This window comes from Falco punctatus (assembly GCF_963210335.1).
Source record: "Falco punctatus genome assembly, chromosome: 11".
Lineage (NCBI taxonomy): Eukaryota > Metazoa > Chordata > Aves > Falconiformes > Falconidae > Falco > Falco punctatus.
The window spans coordinates 30,132,870-30,154,889 of NC_137591.1; the positions used below are offsets into that span (position 1 = coordinate 30,132,870).

At 54.6% G+C, this 22,020-nt stretch overlaps 1 protein-coding gene and 1 long non-coding RNA gene across 7 annotated transcripts in view; one reads left to right on the forward strand and one right to left on the reverse strand.

Annotated features, from left to right (window-relative positions):
• The first annotated feature begins 1,162 nt into the window (after nt 1-1,162).
• Nucleotides 1,163-22,020, forward strand: part of TNR (tenascin R) — a 78,062-nt gene continuing 57,204 nt past the window's right edge. For both annotated transcript variants that reach the window (XM_080407522.1, XM_080407523.1), the window contains exon 1: nt 1,163-1,276. The gene's annotated coding sequence lies outside the window, so the exon portion shown is untranslated. The remainder of the gene's footprint in view (nt 1,277-22,020) is intronic.
• LOC308071711 overlaps nt 1,271-22,020 on the reverse strand; it is a 93,734-nt gene continuing 72,984 nt past the window's right edge. For all 5 annotated transcript variants that reach the window (XR_013931279.1, XR_013931280.1, XR_013931281.1 and 2 more), the window contains one exon: nt 1,271-19,213. This is a non-coding gene — a long non-coding RNA (uncharacterized lncRNA). The remainder of the gene's footprint in view (nt 19,214-22,020) is intronic.

A 22,020-nucleotide genomic window follows, 5' to 3' on the forward strand; every position in this document is an offset into this window, starting at 1 on the left:
GTCCCCACGCTGAGGCTGAGGCTTCTGCCCTCTCCTCCCCAACCAAGCAGCTCTGTTCCCCTGTCCGGGCAGTGATGTACAATTTGATACCCCAACCTCCCAGCTGGGTAGGAAATCCCCCCCAGATCCCTCCCAGACCTTTGGAGGGAGAGGCAAGACCCAAACTTTGTTGTGTGGGGTTATAGAATCATAGGATGGTTTGGGTGGGAAGGGATGTTTAAAGTTCAGCTAGTCCAATCTTCCTGCCCTAAGCAGGGACATCTTCAGCTAGGTCAGGTTGCTGAGACCCCCATCCAACCTAAGCTTGAATGTTTCCAGGGATGGGGTACCTACTACCTCTCTGCACAGCCTATGCCAGTGCTTCACTGCTCTCATCACTACCCTCTTTTACTTTAAAACTATTACTCCCTGTCCTATTGCAACATACCCTGTAAAAGAAATCGTAGACTCCTACCCTACCAGGTTGGAAGGGTCCTCAAGAATCATCTGGTCCAGCCTTTCCTGGCAAAAACAGTCTAGACAAGATGGCCCGGCACCTTGTCTAGAGGAAACTTAAATGTGGCCGAAGTTGGGGAATCCACCACCATCCCCATCTTTCCTCTAAGCTCCTGTTAGGCACTGGTGCTGTTAGGAGGTCTCTTCCCTTCCCCAGGCTCAAATCCCAGCTCTCCCAGCCTGTCCCCACAGCAGAGGGGCTCCAGCCCTCGGACCATCTTTGCGGCCACGCTGGTTCACATTCAGAGCCCAGTAAGGATGAGGCTGAACTCAGTTGGCTCTCACTTTTGGTTTGCATCCCATTTTGTTGTGTGGCATCCTTCCCCCCACACACACACACACCCTTTTCCAGGCGCTTCCCCCCGGGAGCCGGTGCCCGGCGGCGGGCGGTGCGGGGCCGTGGGGGTCCCCGGGGGCGGCAGGGGGCGGTGGGATGCGATGCGGCGGGGCCGCCTGGGTTTGCGGGTGGGATTTTCCTCCCGCCTCTGCCCACTAGGTGGCTGCGTGCTGGGAGAGCCCGGAGCGGGGAGCGGAGGGAGAAGAGGGGAGAGCAAGAGGGGAAAAAAAACAAGGGGAAAAAAAAAAAAAAAAACGAGCTGCTGAAATTTAAGCAGGAGAGGGAGCGGCAGCGCGGCAGTCCCGGGGTCCCTCCTCTCCGCCGCAGCAGCCAGCGGGGCTGCCGGCGCCAGGCGGGGCGCCAGGCCGAGCCCGGGGACCCCGCAGCGGGGCCGCCCCACTTCCCTCCCGGCGGCGGCAGGAGGCGCCGGCCCGGCCCGGCCCGGTGAGTCTGCTCAGCACCGCGGACAGCTCCGCGGCCGCGCTCGGCGGGCGGCCGCGCTCGGGGCTCCGCGCTCGGGGCTCCGCGTCCCGGGCTCCGGGCTCCGCGTCCGCGCTCGGGCTCCGCATTTGGGGCTCCGCGTCCGCGCTCCGTCTCCGGGCTCCGCATTCGGGACTCCGCGGCCCGGGTTCCGGGCTCCGCGTCCGCGCTCCGAGCTCCGCGCCCCGCGGGTGGCCGCGCCCCGGCCCGCGGCCGTTTGTGCTCCGGGAAGGGACCCGCGGCTCCCCCGCCGCGCTGCGGGCTGCCCCCGGCCGGGCCCCGGGGGGCTGTGCGGGGGAAGGCGGTAGGGGTTTGGGGCGGGGGGCAGACGCTGCTCGCACTTTCTGCAAGTTCCTTTTGTTGCTGGAATGAGGTTAAAGAAATTTGGCTCTTGGCACCTGCGTCATACGGCGAGAGGAGACATTTCGGGGAGGGGAGGAGGTTTCTTGCTGCATACTCGCCGGCAGCGCTGAGGGGGCTCACTCACACCCTCTCCCCCTCCAGCTCCAGCTCCCTGCCCACGCCGTGCCCTCCCTCCCTCCCGCTGCCCGCCGCTCCCCTCCGCCGGGCGCCCAGCGCAGCCCGGTCCCCGCAGGGCCGTGCCGGGGACGCAGCATCCCCGACCCCGGCGGGGGGAGCAGCCCTGCGCAGCCCTTCCCTCCCGCACACGGCTGCCCCCGCACGCTGCTGGCCGACACGGAGCCCCCCCAGACTCGCTGCGGAGCCCTAACCCCGGCTTTCTGTCTCAATTCACCAAAGTTTGAATGGGATTTTTGCCCTCTCTCCTGCCTGCTCAGGAATGCCTGGTGGGCGGCGAGGGTCCCTTTCTCTGGGAGAGCTGACCCCTGGAAGGGGCCGTCTGAGAGCTCTGGGCTGAACGATGCTCCCCGAGCCTGCGCTGAGCTGCGACTTTTAAAGCCGGGGAGCAGAGCACTGGCTTGGCGAGGTCACCGCTGAGCAGAAGGGGGGGCGAGCAGCTGGAGGAAGGGGCGGCAAGGGTGTTTCTGAGGCACACGTTAATTAGGCATGCTTCGTTAGCAGTTACCTGTTACGGCTTCTGGCAGAATCCATCTGTCCAGAGAGGAGAAGGAGGCTGAGCCCGGTGGGGACATGCTTCCTGAAGAGGCAAGGGGTTTGCCAAGGCTCTGCAGAGCCAGGGGGAAAGAAGCATCCCTGTATCCTGCCCTCCTGGCTGGAAGTGGGAAGCGCCTCGCTGCTGCAGGCTCCTGGCTGTGTGTTGGCTAGGCACCTGAGACTAGACATCTCCTCCTGCGGTGGCACTGGGGTGGCAAGGAAGGGCCAGGTTTGCGGGTCACTTTCTGCCAGCAGCAGCACTGTGGCTGCCCCCCGCATCACACCCCCATGGGACGCGTGTCTGCAGGCAGGGAAACTGCGGCATGGGGAATGGGCAGGAGGAGGCCAGGCAGGCAGGCAGGGGGGGCCAGATGAGAGTTCTCCTGCACCTTTGGTGGAGCATGAGTTTGTCTGTTTATTTGACTCTCAGGTCTGTGCTCACAGCGATGGGGTGTGAATCCCCAGGACGGGATGCTGGACAAGTGGGTTTGGTGGGAGAGAGGGGCCCCAGAGCATCAGCAGCCCCACCAGCCTGCCAGGAGGAGCAGGTCTGCCCCTGGGTACCTGTGCAGCAAGAGGTGGTGAATCCTCAGGGGCTGGGGCTCTCACTGGGGCCACAGGGCAGAGGTGGGCCCTTGGAGGGGCATGGACCCACATGTAGATCCATATCAGCGGAACTGGAAGGTACAGTGCTGGTTGCCAAGGCTCATCATGCTGCTGCTGGGGTGGGATTTGGCTGTAAATTCTGGCAAACCAAGGCTGAGGAGAAGGCTTGTTTGGGGCTGAAGCTGGGGTTTCCTCTGGGCTCAGCTCCTGGTGAGCAGAGGTGGTTCTGTGGGCAGGGATGGACTGGGCTGCCTGTGTCCAGGGGGCTGCTTGTGGAGTACAGGGGAGCTCAAGTCACACACACACATGGAGAACTCCCCACCCTGCCCTGTACCCTAAACCTGCTCAGAGGGACTCAGCAGGTGGCTTTGGGCACCAGCAAGGTGAGGACAGAAGGCTGCGGTGACACAGGGCAGCAGCCTTGGAGGTGGACACAGATCTCTTGCTGTTCTCTGACAATGATGCTCCAGGCTACCCAATCCCTGCTAAGGCAGCTCAAGGACCATGTTAGGAGGCAGAAATAAATCCTAGAGGAATCCTTCCCTGCCACAGCCACAGCTCTGGCCACCAATAGCTTCATCTGCAGCTCTGGGTAGGGCAGGGGACAGGCCCCCGAACCTGCTGCGCTGGGGTGGGCTGGGGGCCGGGGCTCCTGTCCCAGGCTCAGGGTGTCTCTGGGGCTCCCAGCCCTCTCACTGCTCCCATTCATCTTGCCAGAGCGCGTAGCGAATGCAATAAACACCGAGAAAAATGCTAATTAGTGACTACAAGCATGCAGGGTGTAAAGTAGATGTTTAACCATATTATATAAACAAACATAAAGGAGCCATAAATTAGGTGGGGGAAGAAGTCGATCCATTGATGGAACTGCCCAGGCAGAAGAGAGAAAGGCAGCGCACAGCAGCCGAGGGATGGGGACACAGCGTGGCCGTTGCCTGTAATCCTCTCTCCTTTTAATTGCACCTGTAACGAGAAACAAAAAGTCAATGTTGTTAGATGCTGCTTCTCTGTAGGGTGGTCCCAGCCAGGGGAGCAGCATCCTACAGCCAGGCCAGGGTTAAAATCCCGGAGAAAGCAAAGCCTGGGACTTCTTGGAGCCTCCCAGCCCTTGGGAACTGGTCTCTAACTGTGCCCAGTGTGCTGGCTGGAGTTACTGGGAGGTGGCTGGTAAATCCCGTGGCATTAAGTGCGTTAAGTTCGAGGTCTCTACAGGACCTGTTTGACAACACGATTAGTTCTCTGTCTTCTCTAACCCACATCACTGCTTTCAGCCCGGTGTCACCTTCACTGTGCAAGAAATAAAATAAGGAAATAAGAAAGAAATAGGGATAGGAAATTGAAAACAAAAATAGAAAATAATGGGGCACGTTTGGCGGGTACTGTTTGTCCATCCCTTGGCCTGGAAGGGATTTTCCCCCCCCAGTGCTCTCCCATGTCTCACAAGGCGGTTCAAGCCTCCTTACCAATGCGCCTGAAACTAACGCCGGGGTGCTGGGCTCCCTTGTAGCCAACCTTTAGTTAAGGATTTTATTTCTGTTTTTTAAATTTTTTTAATTTCTATACTTTAAAGACCTTTAGTTAAGGATTATTCCCATCAGCTCCCTGTGCTCCCTCAGCCCTGCAGGGAGCTGCTTCAGCTGGGTTTATGGGGACTGGCAGGGCCTCTCCCCTCCATCCCTCCCCGCTATTCCCTGGCTGAAGAAGGGGGTTGCAGTGTGGGTGAGAGAGCCCCTTCCCACTGGGGCAGCAGCATCCCTGCACTAATTAACTGATGATGATATTCCCTGAAATAGATTGGAGGAGTGGGACTGATCCAGCCCAGGGATGGGCAGCTGGAGCTGGCAGCCAGCTCGGTGCTGCCTGTTGAGACATCACGTCCCCACCCGCCTCTTGGCCTCTGGACCAGCTTGGGGAGTTTTCTGATTGAATTAATATTCAAAGGACCATCCTTTCCTGCCAAAATCTCAGCGGCAAACCTCCCACTCAGGGGCTGCTGTGAGGTACTAAGAGCCCCTCTCCTCCTGTGCCTCCCCAGTCCGGCCCAGCATGTCATCCTCATTTCGGAGCTTGATTTTATTTTCCCTTTCTAATTACCCGTTGCAATCTCTCCCGGCAGCTCCTTGATGAGCCCCTTGTTTGTAATTGTTTGGTCCTTTTTTTAACCCCTCTATTTTCCTTGATGCTCTGCAATGTCAAAGCCCTGTATTTCCATAAGCCAGCACGTTTCTCTCCGGTAAAGCATCTGCAGGGCAGCAGCACTGGCAAGGTGCAGGCAGCAAAGCCGGCAGCTGCCTGTCTTATGTCTCCCAGCTTCAACCGGCCGCCTTCAGTAAAACACAACGCTTTTAATAAGCCAGCACGGTGAGCTCGTCCTGCGGGCGCATGAGCATCCGAGTCAGCAGAGGGTGGGAACACATGAGAGTGGTGGAGTTGTCACAGCTGCGGGATGTCACATGTCCCCTCTCCTCTTCCTCACGCTGGAGACCCTCATGGGGTATGGGTTTTGATACCCCATGGTTGGTTGCTGCCAGACTTGCCTGCAGGGTGGAAATTCCAGGGACACTGAATTCTCCCCTCATGCTCGCTGGGGTTGCTGAGGGTAGGAAGGGGGCTGGGTCCCCCCAAAACCCCTGCAAAAAAGAGACAGCAAAGGGGGTGTGGGCTCACTGAGATCCCTGTCTCTCGGAGGTCTGGTGGGCAGAGATTTTAATCCGAACCTTTTTCTTCTAAACTGTTGGGTTTGGGAAGCAGCTTGACCCAGGACAAGCTAAGACCCACCCCAGCTACCACCTCCCGCCTCCTCCCTGCCCCTCTCTCAACTTTTGCACTAAATAAGCGCTTTTTGGCAGGCATTTCTGCTCCCCATCCCTTTTCCCAGGTCACGCAGAACCCCAGCGCTTGTCCTCCACAGCCAGCCACCACAGGAGGATGAGATTTGAAGCCTCCTGCTAGAGCATGGTCATGTGGGTCATCGTTAGAGGACTTATTCAGGGATGTTTAATTGGTATCTGGGTAAGCGTGGGATGTAGCCAGCCCACCTCATTTCCCTTGGCCCAACTGGAACTCCTTCTCCTTTTGCAGGAGCTCTTAAAATCACCCACACTTTGTGGAAATGAGGTGCGTGTAGCTACTACAAGTGTAGAAATGTCCTTTGGTAATGGCTGACCTCCAGGAGAGAGGTCTGGCAGAGGCAAGGGGTTGTTTCTCTCCTTTCCCTCCGCTCATGAGAGCCATCACATGAGGGAGAAATTATTTCAGCTTTCCGTCCTTCATCCCCAGGGCAGCTGCCTCCTCTTCCTCTCGCTCGCTTGGGAAGAAGACCCGACTTGCGATCGTGTGGGGCTGGGGGCTGTGGATGGGGAGCTGGAGAGGCACCTGGGGAGCAGACATGCTCCAGTGGGTGCTAGATCTCCATCCAAAGTGCAAATATCCTCCCTGGAGGAAGAAAAACAGCCTTAACTCTGCCCACCCAGCACCACTCTCTGTTTCAGAGCCTGCCATCATGGGATGTGAGGCAATGTCCCAAGGGAAAACCACTCCATTTGCATTAGCTGGAGCACACGGCTGGCCGGCGTAATTACTCTTCCTTGGCCCCGCTGCCTGGGATTTGAAAATTGATTGCTGAGTCAATACTGATGCGTTTGGACCCTGCCGGACTGCCTGCAGCGGGAGGCAAGCGCTCGGGACGGCTGCCCCCACCCATGGCCAGCATGGGGAAAGGCTGGGCTTTGGCTTTCTGAGCTCATCTCCAGCAGGAGAGGTGACCCCTGAGCCCCGCTGCACCGTGCTGGAGCGGGGTGGTGGGCGCAGGACGTGTGAGCAAGCAGGAGGAGCATGTCCTGGGTCATGCGGCCCCTCATGGATCCCACCCTTAGGGCTCCAGTCCCACCATTGTGGTCCTGGAAGATCATCTCCGTCAGGGAAATGTTTCTGGGTGAAGGTCTCAAGCTGTTTCCCCGCTGGCTTCCTTCATTTTGGCTGAAACTATGTTAGTCAGCAGAAATCACTGAAACTGTGGATTCCTGAAGTGGGTATTTTATTTTCCTTGGGTTTCTGGTGGAGGAGTCCTCTAGTCCCCGTGGGGTTTTGCAGTCTCGCCTTGCCCAGCCTGGCAGCCAGGAATAGGTCCTGTCGATAGAGCACAACCATGTCCCTCCTAAACAACACAGGGGACATGCAGGGAGCTCCACCAGCGGCAATTTTGGCTGCTGGCAGCTGAGCTCACACTGCAGACAGCTCAGCATCCCCGCGGCGAGAGCACGGCCGGTAATTAAAACGCAGATTGATTGAGTTCGATCTGGTTGTTGTCCCTTGGGGAAGCGAGGGGCTCCCCAAGGGGACTTGCTGGCGCTGACAGCACCCAGTGTTTGTCACGGGGGATCGGTGCCCTGCCTGGCCCTGCCTGCCTGTGCCCACGGCTGTGGCGCAGGGTTCAACCCCTCCTCACACAACACTCGATGCCCATGTTTTTGGAAGGGATGCTTGTACTTGCATGGAGACTTAAAAGAAAATCCCTCTGCAAAGCATCAGCATTAAACTTATCTTTAATTACACAGTTAATTTATTATGTAGCACTAGTAACAAAGTAAAATGGGTAAACGGCTCTAAGATAGCACGCCGAGGATTGCCTCATTTAGTAAATAATTTTAACTTAAGTAATTATTTCCTGCAAGGGGGATGATGAGGGAGCGTCCCAGGGGGCATTTCATTCATGGCCACAGGAGGGATGAACCCTCTGTGTAATTCCTCATTAACTCCTGGATGCTGTTGTCGCCTGCTCCGTGTCTGGCTGACGTGCACCCATCACCCCACGCACCCCAATGGGGTCCCAGCGGGCGCTTTCGGTGCTGCCTGTGTGTGCTTGCTGGCCCCAGCCTGGCAGCATCCCTGGGCACAGGCTGGGTGGTTTTCCTTTGGGTTGTTGCAGTTTTTTCATCCCCAATTTTAACATAGCCACTTGTCATTTTGCTAAAGCTGCATCTCCTTTTGCTAGCCTTGCATAATGAGGACTAATTGCAGTGGGACACCGATTAACTTGCTGGGCACTTTCCTGCTGGGCGGGAGGTGGTGGGCAATAGCTGAGCTGGAGGCAGGAGATGTTACCCGCATCCCTGGTACCTGGCACTTGTGGCACTGCTGGCTGCATCTCGAGGTCCTCCAGCTGCCCTGTTTTCGGTAGGAAACATGGTTTATATGTAGCTGCTTCATTTCTGTTCCCCCCCCCCCCGCCCCATCTTCCTCTGCAGCTCATCCTGCTCCCCCCTCTTCCCTGGCTTGTCCCCGTCGTCCCCCCCCATCCCTCTCTGGCTTCGCCCACACGCTCTTCCCCACTCCGGCCTTTTGTTTCCCCCTGGGGCTTCATTTAAAAGCGCTATTGATGCTGTTAGGCGCTAATATGAAGAGAGTCTCTCTCCGTCTGCCCTCCGCAGATGGGGACCTCGGCTCAATCCACGTCCTGTTCTCCACTGGGGAATAACAATGAACTTGGGCACCATGGAGAGATGGAGAAAGAGCAGCTCTGTGCTCTGGGAGACAGCCCTGTCCCCGGGGCCAAAATAACTCCACTTGTTTTATTTATCAACTCCGGGGGGACGGGGAGTGAGTGGCATACAGATGTTGCCACAGCTGGCTCTGCTGGCCCCACGTGCCTGCGACTGGCCCTGCAGTGGGGTCCCCTCTGGAGGGGGGATGCTCTGTGGTGTCTGGGTCTCGGCATCCCATCCAGAGCTGGAAAACCAGCTGAGGGGTGTTTCAAAATACAGAGCAAGATTTGGGCTGTGGGCATCTCTGTGGCCAAGCACCAAGAAGCCTTCAGCTGCCAGCATCCGATCTGCCACGAATTTCTACCCTCCCCCAGGCTGGTACCCTAGTGATGCTCACACAGAGCCTGAGACAGCTATGCATTTACCCAGCATCTCTGGTGCTTGCAAAGGGAAGAGGAAACGGGAGAAAAGTCCTTCTTCATCATTTATGCACGCACACAAAATGAAATGAAGGGTGGTAGCCACTGAGCTGGTTTTTCCCCATCCCCTGCTCCCTCCCCACCACTGCCCCCCTCATACACACAGACTCACTCCCCCCTGCTCCTCTCTTCCTGCACTACCACGAGTGAATTGGATTAGTCACCTTCTTAATTAACTGTGCCGGTGTGAGCTCTATTAGGTATTAAATGTTTGTCACAATCCAATTAAAAAAAATCCATCCCAGCAGGGCAGGGCTTTGTAGGCACTGGGCGTTTGCAGCCCTCACACCGGGGGCGTGGAGATGTGAAGTTGGGTGGGACGGGGAGGGGGGGGGGGGTGAGCCTGGTGGGGTTTAACCCCCCCCTCAATTCATGGATACCCCAGGGTCTTGTTTGGCCTTCGGGAAAGGTCATCCTCACCCTCTAAGCAAGGAGTAGACCCAAAGGTGGTGCCCTGAGGAGAGGCAGGGATGTCCCCACAGCACCTCCCAAGCACCCCCCGACCCAATGCAGGTTGTAAATTGGGCTGGAGCTGGGTGAAATCCATGATGGAGCTGGGGTACACAGACTCTGACCAGCAGCAGGGTGCCTGGCGGCATCGGTGAGGCCAGCCTGGGGTAAACCCAACCTTTTTTGGGGGCTTAAGGGCTGTGTTGTTAGTGTGCAGGCTGGACGCTTTCGGGAGGGAGATGGCATCAGCATCTTCAGTGTCAAAGGCAGCGTTCGTTTTGAATGAACACCCACACCAGGGATGAATGAGGTTTAGTTTCTGCTTCAAAACCAACCCAGCTCCCGAGGACAGGCACAGCACATCCTCCTGCAGCCCCCTACGTGGTCCAGCCACCTCCCTGGGGCAGGAATTGTCCCAAGCTCTGCACCCCATCGGATGCCTTCATCACTGCTCATCTCTTTTATCTATCTTTTTCTCGATCTTCTAGACCATTTCTGAGCTGTAACAAACTTTCACCTCTTGTCTTAGTTCCCTTAATAGCCTCTGCAGAAGGACTTTATGAAAGTCTCCTGGAAACTCTGAATTTATTACAGCTCCTTATGCCTCAGCACACAGCGCTTTTCTGGCTCCCTCGGGTCAGGGCTCCGGTAGTTTATAGGAGGCATACGGAGTACTTAGGCTGGTTTCTTCCTAGCCCAAATTATTATTTATCATTTTTATGTATTTATTAATTATTTATCAATATATAATTATTATTATGATGTATTATGAATATGTTTTCTCCCCACGCTAAGTGACAAGGCTCACTGGGCTGTGATGTTTCCCAGCATCACCTTGTGTGTATTTTGCTGTAGAGGATGGTGAACCACTGACCAGATGGGTGGGAAAAGCATCATTTTTCACAGTAGATTATATGTCATTCAGCACTTTTAGTCTAAAAAAATGCCTCTTGAGTGAACCCTGCAGGTACCCAGGGGGGTCTCAGTGGGTACCCATGGCCACACTTCTCACCCATGAGGTCCTGAGGCAGCTGATGTGGTCCAGGAGGGGAGACCCTGATGGGGAGCATCTCATTTGTGGCAGAGGCAGAAAGCTTAATCCCTTTAAATTTCTCTTTATCGATTGCAGCTTTATGGCTAAATCACTCGATGTAGCGATGCATGATCTTCCCCATCGCAAGTGCATTAGTGGCCTGCGGAACTCCAGCCATTGCACAGCACTGCACAGCGGCACCTCACCTGCCATCCCCTCCACAGGGCTTGGCAGAGGAGCTCAGGCAGCACCCAAGCATCCCTGATTTCCAGCATGAAACGGGAATGCTTGGGCAGGCCCAGGGAAGAGAAGTGGGATGCGATGTGTTGCCTGCACGGACAGGGGTGCAGGTGCCGACGTGCTGAGGCGCTTGCCTTGGGGAAGCAGTTGGAGGTGGTTTGTCACCCATGGGTGCAGCATGGAAGAGGTCAGTGCTTTGGGCCCTGCTTTCAGTCTCCCAGGTGGAATTATAGGTGCTTTACATCATGTATCTTCTGGGGGTGTCATATCCTACATCCTGTACCTGTACTCCTGCCTCACTCCATGGGTGTCCCCAAAACACATCCTCCTCACCAGGATGGTGGGCTGTGGCAGGGGATAAGAGGAATTTGGAGGTGTTATCAATTCCCAGAGCAAAGAATCTGCTTCTCTGGAGGATTTTTCTTTCCAGCAATCAATGGAAATGTGTTTATCAGGAAAACGTGTTTGACCTGGACAAGTGTTTTACTGATGTAAACAGAGCCAGGGAGAGTGATGGGGGGGAGGAGAGATAAGGAGTGTTAGGAGAGGAGAAACAGCCACAGAAAGAACCAGGAGGGAGGAGAGGAGGCTAAAGGGGCAGAAATAAGGAGGGATCCTGCCCTTCCCTGCCCAAGCTGCCAGAGAGCAGAAATAGGGGCACACACACACACCCCAAGCTTTGCCCAGACCCCTGTGAGTGGTGGGCAGGGGCTGCCAGGTACAGGCAGGCAGAGGGGCTTCGCTGCCTGCCCAGGTGGGTTGTCTCCAACCAGTCCAGGCAGCTCCTTAGGGAGCAGAAAGGAACCGGTTTCCTTAAATTAGCAGGAGTGCAGGCAGGGGAAGGAGCGAGGAGGGCAGGTTTCCATGGAAATGGGAGCTGGCATGAGAGGTGGCAAAGGCAGAACAGGCAGCAGTGAGCCCTGGCGGGGGGGATGCTCTGCCCACCTGCCCCTTGCTGCCCGAGGGAGGGCTTCTCCCTGTAGTTCCCGGGTATTACTTGGAGCAAAAATTAATCTCTTCGCAATGGAGACATTCTTATGCCTGCTGCTGTGATAACAGGTCTTTTCTTCTTCCTCCGCAGCATCATTTATGCTATAAGATCCTCAGGAAAGACAAGAAGCAAATGCCCAGCCTCAAAATGCTGGGTTGGGAAGTGAGACTAGGCAGCAGGTTTGGAAAAAAGAGCAGTTTCAAATGTCAGGGGAATTTGTGTGATGAGGATGTGGTTTGCAGAGGGCAGCTGGGCCAGCAGGTTAATGTGCCTACCCTTTGCAGAATGAACTGGGGGACATTTAATGACTGTAAATAGCAAGGGCTTGGGTTTTACATCTGGTCTTAAAAATACCCGGTAAATCCCAGGTGAACTCTCACTTGTCTGTAGTTTGGCCTCAGTGCGTATTTCGGCTCCTGGGTAGGAGTAGCTCTGTCTTGCGGTCTTGCCCCTGCACATCCCCTTTGGGTCCCACCCTAACCAGAGGAGAAGTCCTCATACGGGATCCTGTGAGGCTGGTGGCAGAGCAAGATTCAGGTAGAGAAAACAGATTCCTAATCTCAGTGGGGCATTGCGCACAGGGGTTCTGTGCAAGCAGCAGGACGAGCATCACTTGGGAGCTGGGGAAAGCATGTGCCTCCCTTCAGCTGGGAGCGAACCTCTTCTCCTCTGGCCCAGGCTGGGTAGAGCAGAGCAGAGATGGAGCTGGTCGTGCTGCAGAGAAGAATAAGGCATTATCTTGATTCTACTTACAGCTGGAGAAGGGGACGTGTGTGCCATCGCTGCATCCCGCACGTATGCGTGTCGCTGGCAGGCTCATACCCAGGTCCTGCGCAGCGCAGCCTGGCTGGGTGCAGGGGAATTTAGGAGCCCGTTCAGCAGCCCATGGATGATGATCCTTGCATGTCCAAGCCCCAGCCCAGCACCAGCGAAATGCTCTTCTCCAAATTCAGTGGGATTTGAGGTAGGGTGGTGATGTGACTGCCACATGCAGTCAGGGACCACACTGCAGAGCATCAGAGTACCTGCCCTCCTCCCCCAGAGCGGCTCCTCAGCCACCCCCAGCACTGATTTGAAGCCACCCAGCCCCATAAGAACCCCTCAAGTGCCACCACCCTGGAGAAAAATCCAACTTACACCACCAGTGAGATAGAGAGACGCTCAAGACCATGCCCAGATGGTGCCAGCAGACACCTCTCCCCTGCCCTGGCATACAGCCTGTGGCAGCCTGGCGCTGATGGCTTTTTCATAAGCCACTGCCTGACATGAGGCCACTGAGTCCAGTAGGTTGGCACTGGTGGCTTTTATTTCCACCCTCCTCAAGAGTTTGGGTTCCACTGAGCCCGGTGCAGACAGACCTCTCGTTGCATCAGGGCACGTGGTGCCCCCCACCAGCTGGTGGGACAGTCCTCCATCGGCTGGGACAAGGCAGGAGGGACCCCAGATCGGCTCCTGGGGGCAGAGGGAGCTGGGCAGCCCCAATGCGGGTGAAGGATGTGCTGCCCACTCCTGCTGCCTGCTCCTGCCAGGGGGCATGTGGCCATGGGACCCGTGGAGCTGGCGTGGAGGAGGCTGCTGAGATCCAGTCCAGCCTGGGCTCCCTTCCTCCTAAAATAAGGGTATTTGGGGAACACCCCGCTGCAGAAAGCAGCAGGATTCATCATTTACCATGTTAGTGCCAATGCTTGGGATCGTCTTAAACAGGACACCAAGGGAATTAGAACAGATCTAAGTCTTTGGGGTACACATTGAACTGTTAACTGATGCCAAGCTGGGGGTGCTTTCTTCAAACTTACCATCACATACGCGTCCTTTTTGCACCTGAACCTCCATACCTCTCTATCCAAATTGGGGAAAATCTCAGCTTTGCTTCTAGGGACCAGTGCTGGCTGCTGGCTGTGGCCACAGCAATATGCCAGTGTGCCCAGCTCCAGCACGGCCACATCCCACCCGTGGCCATAAATCACCTTCCGGGAGGGAAACTGCCTCACTGACCTCGGGCAATTAGTATTTGCCTCGTGCCTGGATATGCCAGGGGTTTTTATCCCCTCTAAGCTTTTATCCTCTCTTGTTATCCCTTTTGGTGTCTAATCCTGCCTCGAATCCCACTAAGCCGCTGACGTGGCTGTGCCCAGACCCTGACAGCCACCCAGGAATAATTCCTGCATCGAAGGGTGGGGATGCTTTGGGGTCCTCCAGACCAAAACCAGAGCAGACTCAGGGGGGAGCACTGGCCATCCTTAATAGGCTAAAAATTAAATTGGAGTGAAAAATCAGGGTTTTAGTGGGGGGGTTCTTCCCAAATCCTGCAGACAGCTACAGAAATACATTTTCCGCCACTTGACCTTGATAAAGCACTCACTCCAAATGAGATTCAGAGGTGCAAATACAGTTAATTGCTGGGTTGGGCTCCACTCCTGAATTGTGGGGATCCTTAGAGTGCGGTGGGTGACGGTGTGTGGGACACCCCAATTACATGGCCAGTGCTGGGTTGTCCCCAGCAAGGGAGCATCTCACCTTGCTGCATCCCCTCCACGGCTTTGCAGAAGACAAAGCTCTCAGCTCTTTGCTTTCCCCTGGAGCTGCTCTGCCCCAGCCCTGGGCTCAGCCTGGCAAAGGTGCTGCAAACTCATGACACCTGTGGGTACCACCAGTCTTTCCCCGCCCATCATCTCAGCTGGATCCTTTCTCCTCCCTTCTTTTTTCCTCATGGTCACTTGGAAACAAATGTTTTAATGTAAAGGAAGGAGGAGCTGGGGGGAAGCCCAACCACCATCCCATTTATGCCCTGGTGTGTTTGGTATGAAAAATGACGCTTGGGACAAGTCCAGAGCCAGATCTCCAACTCCCAGCCTCCAGCAGGAGCTGGTCTCAGTAAAATACCCCCTGCTTACACAAGAAAAAGCTTTAACTTCTTGTTTGCTGGGTTGGAGGCAGCCTAGCAGCTGCCCACATCTGCCCATGCCACGCTCGCTCGCTTGGTCCCCAGAGTGGCTGTACTGGTGCCCCTCAGTGTCCCAAGCCCGGCTGCAAATGCCACCCCACTACATCACAGCCCAGCAGCGTTAATTGCCCTCGTTGCTTTGTAATTACCTGGTAATTACTATATTCTCATTCCCCAGTCTGCCTTCCTGCACCCTGCAGCCACATCCCCGTTAGGGGTGCCTCTTGATTATCGCTAATGATGGCAATGCAGCTGAATGCCAAATTCCCCATTTCCCTGTAATCTGCACTGCGGCAGTGCAGCCAGAGCTAAAGCCACCCTGGCTTTGGGACTGTGGGGCTTGTTACTCACTTATTATCCTCTGGGCTCACCAAGATGATGGGGGGAAAGGGGAGATGTCCCCCGGGATGGCCACGGGGACTGCGGGGAGCACAGCAGTGTGCTGGCCCCAGGCAGCTCAGTGGGGTTTTCCCACCCCAGACTGGGCATGCAGGCAGGAGACAGGCAGCCTTTGCCAGCAGGGGAGCACAGCGGTGTGGCTGAGACCTTCCCAACTCATTCCACTCACCTTCCTTGTAGGGATGCACAAGGTGCATCGCGCCCCCTCCCCAGCCAGGAGGGGGTTTATCCAGGCAGCTGCGTGGGCTTCTCCAGTTGCTGTAGCAAATGGGAAGGTGAAGCACCAGAGTGAAGAATTTAATTTTTTAGTCTATTTCAGTAATTCCTTATTTTCTTTATTTCTCATCCTGCTTAGGGAGACTGAGGCATGGGCACTGAGCTGGGGGCTTTGACTGCAGGGATGTGCCAGCATCCCAGGGCAAGGCAGGGATGGGTCACATCCTGCTTTCCCCACCCTGGAGGGGAGTCTGCTCACAGGCTGCTGCCTTGTCCCCATCCTGTAGAGAACCAGGTGCCCATCCATCATTCCTCCGCGATATGGCATTTGGGGAGAAATCCCCCAGATGCCTGCAGGGTTCCCCTGCCTGAGCTAAGCAGGCAGTGGCACTCCTGAGCAGATCACACGGGCTAGTGGCATCCCTGTGCTGAGTGGGAATTGCTTGGAATTGCTTGGAATGTCTTCTGGGGTAGTGAGGTCTTGCATGGTCCTGCTGTACCTCCCTGGTAGGAGGCAGGATTACTGCTAGGCAAGGGAGGTTGGCAGGGATGCTGAGATTAATGGGGTTTCGGAAGGAGGTAGCTTGGGTGGGATGCTTCTTGAGCCTTTTTAATAGCAAAAAATAAAAGATAGCCTCCCAGGACAGAAAATAAATAGCAAAGCCCATTGACAGTGCCTGTCGCAGCATGAGGTGCTCCGTTCGGCTGAGCATCCTTGGGTCACTGCTGGTCCTGCTGGGCAAAAAAAGCCCCTCTGCAGGGGATGGATCCATCCAGGGCATGATGTGGAAGGGGGGAACAGAGGGGAGGGGGAAATCACCAGTGATGACTATCACAAGGAGGAATTAGCAGAGGCAAACACCCAATTCAGCTGCTGAATCCCCAAAAGGTACCTGTGGGGGGATCTGGATGCTCCTCCTCCCCAAAACTGTTGCAGGGATCCACCAGGGATATGGGTGATGCCTGTGGGGCTGTGACCAACCTCTTGACAATTTTATTGCCACCTTAGCAGCTCAGAGGGAAGGGCCAAGGGCTTTTTATACTTGAAAAAAGTCTTTTTTAAAACTTCGAGCTGTGCTGTTTCCAGCATGGGGGCTCAGGAACACAGGGTTGGGGATAGGGCAGCAGGGAGAAAATGAACCCCCAAAATTTCCCTTATTTGAACCCAGCAGCGAGAGAGGTTTGGGGTTGCTCAGCACAGGTGCAGGTTTTTGGCTGAGCTGGCAGCACGTGGCTGGCCAAGCGCCAGTCCCCGAAGAAGCAGCTTGGGGTTTTAGCCTTTCCCTGGGGTGAGCGCAGCCAGCGTCAGCGCTAAAAAAAAAATATGACACAACGGAGGTGTGAATCAGCAAGAGGAAAATTCCCACCATTCAGGGAGGGAGAGGAGGCAGAAAAATTGCAGGCAGAACCATGCTGGACTCTGCAAGGCAACTTCATGGGATGCAGTGATGGGATAGGAACGGGGAAGGCAAGGAAAGGCATGGAGGCATGGTGCCAGAGCAGCCAGTGGTGTATAGCAGCGGGGCAATGTATGGAGGGTGTTCAGCTGATGATCCTGCAGGCTTGAATTCCAGCTGCCAGGAAGCCTGGGAAAGCTGCCTCAGGTACCAATCTCACAGCATCACTGAAATGTGGGCTTTGTCCCCAAACCCACTGTCCTCTGCAGGGTGGCCAGGTCCCGAGCATCCCAGGGTGAAGGGATGCAGGAGTGTGGGTACATGTGTTCACCAGTTGCAGGTTTCTTGGTGCCCATGTGCAGGACAAAGCCTAACCCCAAAAATGGGGGGAAAAGTGTGTCAGGGCAGGGAAGCATCCCTGGGGTGGGATGCTGAGCTCCTGCACCTTGTGCTCCTGCACCAATGGGTGTTCTTCCACCACAGTTTGCTGAGCTAGAGCTGAGCATGGCTTAAAAGAGAGGGCACAGAGACGGGGCCGTATTATCTCGCCCGTAACGCACTCGAGCTGAGCAGCGCAATGGAGGCCATAAATAAGATTGATGTACGGATTAAAGAGACAGAGGAAAGAGAGGCAAAGGTTAAGAATATAAATAGGTAAAGCTCCAACCAGGAGTGCGAGGTAGAGGCTGGGCAGGAAAGACAGTGAATAAAGCAGGGAGTGAGTGGCCAGAGGGCTAGATAAACATGCAAGGGATGGGGGAATTGAGAGAAAAGCCAGGTGGATAAATAAGCAGCGAGATGAGAACAGCACCAGGGGGCTTGGGGTTAGGGAGAGCTGGGGCGCAGCGTGGAGGGATGGGCATGTGGTGCTGACTGTGCCAGGGCGCTCAACATCATTGGAGAGGAAAGAAATAAAATCAAAACCCAGCATCTCCCAAACGCAGCTCATCTCTGTTCCCCTGCCAAGCACCAAGTTGCTTTTTCCAGCTTCCTGTTTTCCCAGCTCTCTGCTCAGACATTATTAATTCTACAGCCCAAGTCGACAGAGCTGTTCGAAACAAAGCGAGTGGCACCATGGTGCTAATTCCCAGCAGCAGCCAGGCACCATCAACCAGCACCACACTGCCTTCCCCGACCCTTAATGAGCCCCCAACAGGGCGGCACCGTTAATTGCATTGCCTTGCACCCTAAAAGGATGGTCCAAAATATATATGTGCGTACATCTATAGCATGCACAGTGTTCCTGTTAACATCCGTAGTGGGGGGTTCTGCGGGTTTGAGGTTGCCAGCTCTGTGGGGAAGATGCAGGGATGTCCCTGTGTTGGAAAGCTGGAGAGGGGCAGAGCAAAAAGGAGAAAATCTCACTCATCCATAGAGGCATTTTTGAGGGCCATACATCTCATGGGGGAGCAAGCCTCCCCTGCCACAGCCGTGCCATGCCTGGCTTTGCTCATGGCTCACTCCCCTGGCTCCCTATCACCAGCAAGGGGATTAAATGCTCTTTTTATGGCATGGCTGGGGTGGAGAAAAAGCCCCCGGTGATGCTTTGCTCTCCGCTGCAGCCATCAGGTCCCTGCACATTCTACGGAGCCGAATACTGATGGAGAGGGGGGACAGTCATCTTTTCACATGGACAGGACCCAGCAGGGATGCTTGTGCCCTCGGGTACCCCCCAGCAGTTGTGCTTCCCTCATCATTGGAGACAAGTTTTTACAACTGCTTGGACAGACGGTAGTTTTTACAACGGTTTTTACAACTTCTAGAACCACTGAGTTGCAGTTCTGGTGTCTCAAAATAGATTGTCGTTAAAGTGTCAGGGTAGCAGGTCCCTTTGGTGGCCAATTATTCTTCTTTATTATATCAAAGACACTCAGCAAAGGCCAAAAAATAAAATAATCTAGGTGATTTACTCCTCTTTGTAATTAGAGTTAGTAATTAGACTGTCCTTCATAACACGGTGGGGTTGTGTCCAAGAAGCATTGGCAACGTGGATTTTGTCAGCAGCCCTACCCAAAGACCTAAAACTCTCTGGCTGGCTCCTGTGAGGGACCGTGGGGACATCACAGCAGTGTCACCAGCACAGCTTCAGTTTTGGGACCTTTCTCCTTTGTTGCTCCAGCTTAGGATGCATCTTGCTCAACTCCAGGATGGGAAGGACCTTGGAGAACCTCGGCTGATGGGTTCTGTTGGGACCCAACAATTGCTATGCAATTATTGAGAAAGTAATTGAGCAAATGGAAATGACTGAAAAATAAGTAGCAGAAAAGGGATATTTGAGGCCTTTCCATAACTCAGAGGATTTCCCCATGCAGCTTGCTCCAATGGGGAAAGAGGGTGCCTGTGCAGGGTACCAAATGCAGGGTTTGCTCACCGTTTTCCTCTCCTCGGCACTCACCACTGATGCTGGTGGGGTTGTGTCCTCTGGAAACAGGCTGGGATGGGGTTTTGCTGAGTGGAAGAGAGCATCTCCTGTTGGATTTTGGTGCTGGTGCATGCTCTTGCTGGGATGGATTTATCTGGCTGACACTTGAAATTTGTAACTTTGCACTTTCCTTCAGATATATTGAGCACAAGGTTCTGCTGAGCTTCCTAAAAATAAAGCAAAAATAAGAGAGAGATGTTAAAAAGTCACTTTAGCTGGCTCCAGCCCTTAAAAATAGGGGTGTCTTTTCAACAGGCAAAGGACTGGATAGCTTGTTTGGGTTATTTTAATTAATCTTTACCAGCATCCCCTTTATCTCTTATGACCCTCGCACCTGGTCCTGCCACCTCTCCGTGGGGTGACCGTGGCCAAGCCCTCCCATCCCATCCCATCCCATCCCATCCCAGGTCCCCATCACCTGCTTCATCTCTCAGGCTGTGGTGACTTAGGGCTGCATTTGCTCGTGGGTGTTATAGGATTTATTGTTATTTTTATTTTGGCCCTGAACTGGAAAGGAGAGAGGATGTTTTGGGAATTGTTTTTCGCTTGGTTTAATTCATTTTTAATCGGCTGACGGTAATGATTTGATACAGACAATCTTCCCCAACTGAGGTTAATCAGGACGGAGCAAGCCTTTCACTTGGTGTTATTTAGAGAGGCATTTTATAGAAATACTGTTAGAGAGGTTATTTAACCATATATTTGTTTTCATTGTGTACACAGCTTTTTCATGGGCTTCCCAGCTTTTAATGCTGAGAGATTTTATTTATTTTTGTCATTTGGAGGGAATTCAGGCCTGCCAAAGTGCCCAGGACAGATAGCCCCGCAGGCTGCAGTAATCTGTTCAGACCATCTGGGCTCCAGCTCCTGGAGCAGCCCCGGGAGGGAGAGCTGGAAAGCTTTAACCAGCCCCAGCCCCATCAGCCTGGGAAGATGGGGTTTTTTTGAGATGTGGTGACGGACAGATACCCCAATGGGGGTGTGCTGCCTCCTGTCAGTCCCTGCAATGCAAAGCTACTCCCAGTGCACCATCTCTCTGGAAGGGCTGAGTTTTGCTCTGGTGGGTTGGTGATGGGTTGGGGGCAAAATTAAACTGGGAGGTGGAGGCAGCCCCTCGAAGCTTGAAATTTAAACTATAGAACAGCTGAATGGTCCAGCAGCCGAGCTCCAGCACAAAGTTTTCCAGCCAGCGCGGAGCAGCGAGCATCCACACCACCTCGAAAAACACCCTCCCCAGGGCAGCGGGGAGCAAACCCAACCCCTAGATACCAGCTGAGCAAATACTCATTTACTCCCACAGGTAGGGCTGCATATGGGTATTCCTAGGCCAGACACATGTAGAAACCCACTTGTCAGCAAAGCCCCCAGGGCTGCTGCTTTGCAAGGGAACGCCAGCGCTTTTAGCTGTGGTTCTTGACCCGCCAGAGATGCTCAGGGACCAGAGAGTCCCCCGGCATGAGCGGTGCCTGCGTGGGGCTGCGCTCGCTTTTGTTTTCATCTTGTTGCAAGGAGTAAAGCATCTGTCTGGAGACAGTAAATTATCCCCTCGGCTGGTGTATAGCTAATGTAATTGAGCTGCATTTAAAGACTCCCCAAGGTGCTCCCTTCTCAGCCTGGCAGTTTGCAGTGTGCTTGCTCCCAACTGCAGCCCAGCACATCCCAGTGCATCCTTCTTGGGGGGACCAGCATCCCCAGCTGTTGATTGCAACTGGTTTTCGATGGGGGTGGGTGGGAAAAGCTGTTCTGCCCAGTCCAGGTCCCAGACAGGAGGTGATGGATTATTTGCAGTCTGTGGTTGTCTGTGCATAGTGGAAATTGCCCACTGTTGGTTTGGGCAGGTGGGCTGCCAAGCAGCAGGATCAGACCATTGCAAGGGGCTCTGTGGAAAACAGAGCCACCCCAGTTCAACCCCAAAATCATTTACTGGCCTCACCAAAAGTTTCCAGTGCCTTGAAGCCTGTAAAAAACCTCCGTGCTCTACTGCCTGTCATAATCTGCATTTCACAGCAGGGAAACCTGTGTTTCCTTTTAATTTATAAAAACTCCCAGATGTTCTGGCTCCAGATGTGCAGTGAGCAGCCTGGGCAGCACAAACCCACTAGTGAGGGCTTACTGGGGGGTGATATTTTAACCCTGAATGTGTTTGCCACCACAATGGCTGCTTTCTACCATCTCATGACTTTTATTCAGAAAAAAAAACAAACCAACAAACCAAGGTACAGGCAATAGGCTGTGGCAACAAGGCAGTTTTCTGGCTGCTTGCTCAGGCAATCCCAGTTTATGCTTTTTTATAAGAGGCAACCTGTGGCTATGGCTTGAAACCAAAAAGCCAGGAGAGCCAGTCTCCACCCCAGTGCTGCTTCCCAATTCTTCAATAAAATCCTTACCCTTGACCCTGAAAAAGCTTGGATCTCCTATCACCCCGTGTTATATTCAGCCTTCCCCATATAGATGGGGCATTGCTGGGTACTGAAGTGCTCCCCCAAATCCCCAGAGGACTGACATAGCAGAGCAGGAGTGCCAGCTGTCCCCATGTCCCTCGGGGAGAGCACTGCCTCGTGGTCTGCAGCAAGCTCGGCTCCGTCAGGTGCCCTTTACAGGCAGCGCAGCAAGGAAATAACAGGAGAGAGATGCCAACTGCTTCACCTCCCTTCCTCTGGTCGCTTTGAACCTAGCCAGAATTAGGAAAAACTCCCCCAGAGTTTGCAGCGGGGTCGCAGCGTGGTGCTGGGAGCTGCTACCTGCCCCATCCATGGTGTGGCTGCATGGCAGGTTGCTCCCCCTTCGTTAGCTTTTAATCAGCTTTCCACTCCCAGTGCTCGCCAGCAGCATCTCGGGGGGTGGGTGGGGTGGGGAGCGGCGGGCGGTGTTAGCAGCAGCACAGGGCCACCCAGCCTGAGCTCCCTGGCTAGGGCTGCCTCCCTCACCCCTGGACTTATTTATATCTTTTATTTTTCTCTCTGAGCCATATTCC